Source organism: Equus przewalskii, chromosome 1 (assembly GCF_037783145.1).
Source record: "Equus przewalskii isolate Varuska chromosome 1, EquPr2, whole genome shotgun sequence".
Lineage (NCBI taxonomy): Eukaryota > Metazoa > Chordata > Mammalia > Perissodactyla > Equidae > Equus > Equus przewalskii.
The window spans coordinates 56937765-56946724 of NC_091831.1; positions in this window are offsets into that span (position 1 = coordinate 56937765).

Sequence of the window (8960 nt, forward strand, 5' to 3'; positions counted from 1 at the left end):
CTTTCCTTGTGTTTTTAATTTTTAAAATTAAGAAGCAATTTATTTTACATACATAGAATACTAAAAACCACCTTTAAAAATAATATACTACTGGGGGCCGGCCCCATGGCATAGTGGTTAAGGTCAGTGCACTCCATTTCAGCATCCTGAGTTTGTGGGTTCAGATCATGCTGTGGTGGCAGCACATATAGAAGAACTAGAAGGATTACAACTAGAATATATAATTATGTACTGGAGCTTTGGGGAGGGGGAGAAAAAGAGGAAGACTGACAACAGATGTTACCTCAGGGTGAATCTTTCCCAGCAAAAAGTAAAAAGTAAAAATAAATAATATACTACAGAATACTTAAAATATACAGAAGGGACTAGCCCTGTGGCATGGTGGTTAAGTTCAGTGCACTCCACTTCAGCGGCCTGAGTTTGCAGGTTCGGATCCAGGGCACAGACCTACACCACTTGTCAGCCATCATGTGGCAGTGACCCACATACAAAATAGGGGGAGATTGACACAAATGTTAGCTCAGGGCTAATTTTCCTCAGCAAAAAAAGAAACCAATCAACAAAATAAAACATACGGAAAGGTGTAAAAAATAATAAAATGATCTCATAAGCCTATCACTCAACTTAAAAATAATCTTGATCAGCAGTTGTCTTTCACATTCATGTTTATTCATGGATAAATTATGAGCAACTTTTTGGGAAAAAATGGAAAAGTCTTGCCTGTAATAGATAGAGATTTTGTACCTGACTGGTTTTCCTCACTCACCTGGTTTTCCTCCAACTTCACAGGCCCTCATCAATGTCTTTTACTGTCTCTTCATTTTCTATCTGTAAATGTTGCAAGTTCTCAGAGTTCGGTTCTGGACAAATTTCTCTATGGACTAGTTTCCCACGTTATTTCATCTGTTCTCATGGCTTTAAATACCATCTCTATCCTACCAACTCTCAAAATCATATTCACAGGCATGGCTTTTCCTCCGAATTCAAGATTCCAACGGCCTACTTAACGTCTACATTTAGAAATATTATTTGGGGGGTGCAGTTGGGACGCCTCAGTTATAACATGGCCAAAAATGGAAATTTTTGTATTCCCCCATGAACCTATTATTCTTCTCAGTAATAGCACTATCCACCCAGAGGATAAAGCCAGAAACCCAGAAATTATTCTTGATTCCTTTCTATTATTACCCACATCCAAGACATAGGCGGACCCATCGATTCTGCCTCTAAAACTATCTTAAATCTCTCCATTCCTTTCCATCTCCATGATCACTGCTTGATCATCATCTCTCACCTGGAAAACTGCAATAGATTCAGACCTGTGCTTCCATTCTTGTCTCCCTGCAACTCAGTCCTTTTTCCCAATACGTTAATCAGGAAAATTTTCAACTGTACAGAAAAGTTAAAAGAATTATGTAATGAAGACTTATAGACTTATCACCTAAATTTTATAATTAACATTTTTCTATCTTTGATTTGTCACATGTATATCTATCTGTCCACCCATAAATTCAAGGGTTTTTTTTAAGATTGGCACCTGAACTGACATCTGTTGGCAATCTTTTCTTCTTCTCCTCTTTCTTCTTCTCCTTCTCCTCCTCCCCCTGCCCCTCTCCCTTCCCCGGCCCCGCCCCCTCCCCCTCCTCCTCCTCCTCCTTCTTCTCCACAAAGCCTCCCCCAAAGTATATAGTTGTATATTCTAGTTCTGAGTGCCTCTGGTTGTGGCATGTGGGATGCCACCTCAGCATGGCCTAATGAATGGTGCCATGTCTGGGCCCAGGATCCGAACCAGAAAAACCCTGAGCTGCCAAAGCTGAGTGTGCGAACTTAACCACTTGGCCATGGGGCCAGCCCCTCAAGGGTTTTTTTTTTTAATGCATTTCAAAATAGCAGGCATCAGTGCATTTCACCTCTAAACACTTTAGCATGGATATCATTAGCTAGAGTTTGATATTTGTTTAGGTACTTTTAAAACTTTTATGTAAATTTTATGTATAAATTTTTAAATTTACATAAAGTGAAATGCACAAATCTTACGTGTACCATTTGATAAATTCTTACAAATGTGTTTAACCCAAACCCCTACTAAGATAGTGTTATCATCACCCCCAAAAGTTCTCTAATGCCCTTCCCAGGCAATTCCCACATCCATCCCTAATGGAGAGGCACCATTAGTCTGATTTTTTTCACCAGAGATTAGATTTGTCTATTCTACAGCTTCATATATGGAATCATATGGTATATACTATTTTCTGTCTGGCTTCTTTCACTCAGTATAAAGTTTTTTAGATTCATCTATTTTGTTACATGAATCAGTAGTTTATTCCTTTTTATTGCTGGATGGTAGTCTATTTGGCCAGTCTCCTGTTGTTGGACACCTAGACAATTTACAGTATTTCCCTATTTTGAATAAAGCTGCTACAAATATGCTTGTACAAGTCTTTTTATAGACATATGCTTTTATTTTTCATAGGTAAATACCTTGGAGTGAAATTTCTGGGCCATAAGTAGTTTATGTTTAGTTTTTTAAGAAACTGCCAGATGATTAACCAAGTGGTTGTAACATTTTACACTACGACCCACAATGTATGAGAATTCCAGTTTCTGCATATCCTTGACAACATTTGATGCTGTCAGTCTTTTTAGTCTTTCTTTTTTTTTTTTGAGGAAGATTAGCCCTGAGCTAACATGTGCTGCCAATCCTTCTCTTTTTTTGCTGAAGAAGACTGGCCCTGAGCTAACATCCATGCCCATAGTCCTCTACTTTATATGTGGGATGCCGACCACAGCATGGCTTGCCAAGTGGTGCCATGTCTGCACCCGGGATCCGAACCAATGAACCCCAGGCCGCTGGATCGGAACAAGTGAACTTAACTGCTGCACCACTGGGCCAGCCCTAGTCTTTTTAGTCTCAATTTGCATTTCCCCATCACTAATGTTATTCAGTAGTTTATCACGTGCTTGGTCATTTCTATGTCATCCTTTGTAAAATGTCAGTTCAAATCCTCTGCCCATTTTTAAAAATTGTATTATTCTTTTACTATTGAGTTACAAGAATTCTTTATATAATTATGGATACAACACCTTTGTCAGATAGGTTTTGCAAATATTTTCTCCCAGTCTATGGCTTGTCTATTCACCTTCTTAACAAGATCTTTAGATATGCAGAAGTTTTAATCTTTATGAAGTCTAAATTATCCATTTTTCTTCTATGCTTTTTACTTTCTGTGATGTAAGGAATCTTTTCCAACCCCTAAGTTTGAAAATGTTCCCCTATGTTTCCTTCACGAAGTTTTATTGTTTTATTTTTCATTTAGTTCTATGATCCATCTTAAATTAATTTTTGTGTGTGGTATGAGGTAGAGATTGAGTTCTTCACCCCCTCCTTCCATGTGTATATCCCATTTTCCCAGCAGCACTTGTTGAAAAGACTTTCTTTCCCCGTTGGGTTGCTTTGGCACCTTTGTTAACAAATCAAATGACCGTATAAGTATAGGTCAGTTTCTGGGCTCTCTGCTCTGTTCTTTTGATGTCTGTCAGTCCTTATGCCAATACCACACTGTCATGGTTACTACAGCTTTACAGTAAGTCACAGTCAGGCAGTGTACGTCTTTGTTCTTTTTTTAAGATTTGCTTTGGATATTCCAAATCAATGGATTTATGCATTTCTGTGTAAATTTTAGAATCAGGTTGTAAATTTCTACTAAAGAACCTGTAGGAATGAGATTGCATTGGATCTGTAAATAAATTTGGAGAGAATTGATTTCTTTATAATATAGAGACTTATAATTCATAATCATGGTTTATCTCTCCCTTTATATAAACCACCTTTGATATCTCTCAGCAACATTTTGTAATTCTCAGTGTAGAGATCCTGCACATCTTTTGTTAAATTTAAGTATTTTATATTTTTTGATGCTATTATAAATGAAATTGTTTTTAAATTGTCTTCCAGTTATTTCCTGCTAGTAAATAAAAATATGTATTTTATTATATTTACCTAATATTCTGAGACCTTGCTACATGCACCTATAATTTCAAGCAGTTGTTTTATAGATTCATTAAGACTTTCTACATAATTAATCATGTCATCTAAGAATTGAGGCACTTTTACTTCTTCCTTTCTGATTTTTACGCTTTTTATTTTATTTTCTTACCTAAGTGCATGGGTTAAATAGAAGTTGTGACACTGGGCATCCTTGCCTTCAACTGATCTTAGAGGGAAAGCAGTCAATATCTCACCATTAAATATGATGGTATCTGTAGGTTTTTCACAGATACCTGTTATTGTTATGTAATGGTACATAAAAAACAAAAACAAACCTCCAAAATTTAATGGCTTAAAACAACAACAAGAAAAAAGGAACTCTGCTAGCAGACTGCCTTTGGACTACAATTGCAACTCTTCCCTGGGTCTCTGGCCTGGCAGCCTACCCTGCAGATTTTGGAGGTACTGAGCCTCGACAACCAGACTATAGGCAAGGGATTTCTGCACCTTTTGGCTCTAGGTGAGGAAAAAAAGAAGACATAAAAGAAATGACTTGGATGTCAGCATCATGGTAGAGTGAGCTTTCCCAGTAATCTCTTCCCTCCACCATAAAACCAAAAAGACATTCACACTCCAACAGAGGACATCCAAACACAACACAAAAGACCTCTGAGAGACCCACGCAGCCATACAACAGAGGGCAGAGAGGCTGGAGCCCTCCTTGGAGGAGGTGGAATGGGGTAAAAGAAAACTTTACTCCCTTCCCAAAAGACTGGGATCAGGGGCCACAGGTGGCCTCCAAGAGGGAAGGAACAGGGGAGGGGACTTTCATTTGCGGGAGCATAAAAGATCTCTGAGGGCCATCACAGCCTAGGGGAAAGCCCCTACTGAGGTGAAAGCTAATGGTGGGGTGACCTTATCAGCCCAAGACCCCAGGATAGCAGATAGCAAGGGCAGAGTGAGAAAACCCAGAGACCATGCAGAAGAAAGCGCCTCTCCCCTCAACCTGCCCAGCACTGGCTCCAGTGCCTGGGATCTTGGTGGAACGCAGAGGGCTCAGAATATGCAGCTCTTAGCCCCCACTCAGTTGTGATAGGTGGTAATTGTGACCAAAGAATACCAAAATGCACAGAAACAGAAGCACACCCTCTAGCAGTATCAAAAATTATATTAAATTCTCCAGACCAGAGAGAAAATGACAATTACCCAGAAATCCGTACTGAGGACACAGAAATATGTAATCTAAATGACAGAGAATTCAAAATAGCTATCATCAAATAACTCAATGAGTTAAAAGAGAATGTAGAGAAACAATTCAAAGAGTTTAGAAGCTACTTCACAAAAGAGATTGAAACTATAGAGAAGAATCAATCAGAAATATTGGAGATGAAAGACACAATGGAAGAGACAAAACAAAATATAGATTGTCTGAATGTTTGAGTGGACATCATAGAGGAGCGAATCAGCATAATCGAGGATAGACATGGTGAAATGCTCCAGATAGAGGAAGAGAGACAATTAAAACTAAAAAGAAATGAAGAAAGTCTCCAAGAAATATCCGACTCAATTAGGAAGTGCAACATAAGAATTATAGGTATTCAAAAGGGAGAAGAGAAAGAGAATGGAGCAGAGAGCTTATTCAAAGAAATAATAGCAGAGAACTTCCAAAATCTAGGCAAAGAGATGGAAATCCGTGTGGAAGAGGTTACCAGAAATCCCAAATATGTCAATGTAAAAAGACCTCCTGCAAGGCATATAATAGTGAAACTGGCAAAAGTAAATAACAAAGAAAAAATACTAAGGGAAGCAAGGCAGAAGAAAATAACCTACAAAGGAACCCCTATCAGGCTTTCAGCGGATTTCTCTGCAGAAACCTTGCAGGCTAGGAGAGACTAGAATGGCATATTCAAATCTTTGAAGGACAAAAACTTTCAGCCAAGAATACTCTATCCAGCAAAAATATCCTTCAGATATGATGGAGAAATAAAAACTTTCCCAGATAAACAAAAGCTAAGGGAGTTCATAGCCATGAGACCCGCCCCCCGCCCCACCCCCCCACACACACACAAGAAATTCTCAAGAAGGCCCTCATACCTGAAAAGAAAAGGGGAGAAAGGGGTTACTAAGCATGGAGTAAGGAGATAAATAGGTAGACAAAATCAGAAAATTGTAGCTATACATCAGAACAGGTTAGCAAATACTCAAGGATAGCATTAAAAATAAAGGAAGGAAAACACCAAAATCAAAGATAATCTTGTCATTTTAACCACAAACTGACAACACAAGCTGGAATAAGATGTAAGAAAAACAACTTAGGAGGGGAAGAGGAATGGGACTGAATCAGTTTAGTCTGAGGAAATAAAAGGCCATCAGAAAATGGACTATTGTATTTACGACATTTTGAATACAAAGCTCATGATAACCACTAAAGAAAAAAGCAGAAAAGAGACACAAATAATAAATAAGGAGAAAAAAAGAAACACAACATAAAAAACTACATAACTCAATTGGTAGACCAAAAAACACAGGACAAGAAACACTGGAAATGCAGGAGAACCAGAAAATGAGTGAAAAAATGACAGCATTTAGCCCTCATATATTGATAACCACCCTGAATGAAAATGTATTAAATTCTCCAATGAAAAGACACAGAGTGGCGAGATGGATTAAAGAACAAGGCCCAACAATATACTGCCTCCAAGAACACATCTCAGCTCCAATGGCAAACACAGGCTCAGAGTGAAGGGATGGAAGACAATACTCCAAGCTAATGGCAAACAAAAGAAAGCAGGTGTCACAATACTTAAATCAGACAAAGTCAACTTCAAGATAAGACAGGTAAAGAGAGACAAAGAGGGGCAATATATAATGATTAAAGGGACACTCCACCAAGAAGACATAACATAAATATCTATGCACCCAACACAGGAGCACCAAAGTACATAAAGCAACTATTAAGAAACCTAAATGAAGATATTAACAATAATACAATAATAGTAGGGGACCTCAACATTCCACTCACATCGGTAGATCAGCCAGACAGAAAATCAACAAGGAACCAATGGAATTAAATAAAAAGCTAGAACAGCTGGACTTAACAGACATATATACAACACTCCATCCAAAAACAGCAGAATACACATTCTTCTCAAGTGCACATGGAACATTCTCAAGGATAGAGCATATGTTGGGAAACAAGACAAGCCTCAATAAATTTAAGAAGATTGAAATAATAATGAGCATCTTTTCCAATCACAATGCTATGAAGCTAGAAATTAATTACAAGAAAAAAGCTGAGAAAAGGACAAAGATGTGGAGACTAAACAACATGCTATTGAACAACCAATGAATCACTGAAGAAATTAAAGGAGAAATAAAAATATATCTGGAGACAAACGAAAATGAAAACATACCACACCAACACATATGTGATGCAGCAAAAGCCATATTAAGAGGAAAATTCATCACAATACAGGCTCACCTTAAAAAACAAGAAAAATCCCAAATAAACAATCTCAAACTACACCTAATGGAATCAGAAAAAGAGGAACAAACAAAGCCCAAAGTCAGCAGAAGGAGAGAAATGATAAAAATCAGAGCAGAAATAAATGCTATTGAAACAAAAAAGGCAATAGAAAGCATCAATGAAACAAAGAACTGGTTCTGTGAGAAGACAAATAAAATTGACAAACCCCTAGACAGACTTAGAAAGAAAAAAAGAGAGAAAGTTCAGATAAGTAAAATTAGACATGAAAGAGGAGAAATAACAATACAGAACAATACAGAAATACAATGGATTACAAGAGAAGACAACGAAAAACTATATGCCAACAAAATGGAGAATGTAGAGGAAATGGATAAATTCTTAGACTCTTACGATTTCCCAAAGCTGAATCAAGAAGAAATAGATAATCTGAATAGACCAATCACAAGGAAAGAGATTGAAACAGTAATCAAAAGCCTCCCAAAAAATAAAAGCCCAGGACCAGATGGCTTCCCTGGAGAATTCTACCTAACTTTCAGAGAGGATTTAATACCTATCCTTCTCAAGCTATTCCAAAAAATTAGGGAAGATGAAATACCTCCTAACACATTCTACACGACCAACATCACTCTGATACCAAAGCCTAACAAGGACAGCGCAAAAAAGGAAAATTACAGGCCAATATCACTGATGAACATAAATGCAAAAATTCTCAACAAAATTTTGGCAACCCGAATTCAGCAATACATCAAAAAGATCATACATGATGATAAGTGGGATTTATACTAGGGACACAGGGACATTTCAACATCTGCAAATCAATCATTGTGATACACCACATCAACAAAATGAGGAATAAAAACCACAAGATCATCTCAACAGATGCAGAGAAAGCATTTGACAAGATCCAACAGCCATTTATGCTAAAAATTCTTAACAAAATGGGTATAGAAAGAGAGTACCTCAACATAATAAAGGCCATATATGACAAACCCACAGACAATATCATACTCAATGGGCAAAAATTGAGCGCCATCCCCCTGAGAACAGGAACAGGACAAGAATGCCCACTATCACGACTCTTATTCAACATAGTGCTGGAGCTTTTGGCCAGAGCAATTAAACAAGAGAAAGGAATAAAAGGAATCCAAACAGGGAGTGAAGAAGTGAAACTCGCTGTTTGCAGACAACATGATCTTATACATAGAAAACCCTAAAGAATCCATCGGAAAACTATTAGAAATGATTAACAACTACAGTGAAGTTGCAGGGTACAAAATCAACTTACAAAAATCAATTGCATTTCTATACTCTAATAACGAACTTACAGAAAGAGAACTCAAGAATACAATTCCATTTGCAATCACAACAAAAAGAATAAAGTATCTGGGAATAAATTTAACCAAAGAGGTGAAGGACTTATACAATGAAAACTGTAAGACATTATTGAAAGAAACAGATGATGACATAAAGAGATGGAAAGAGATT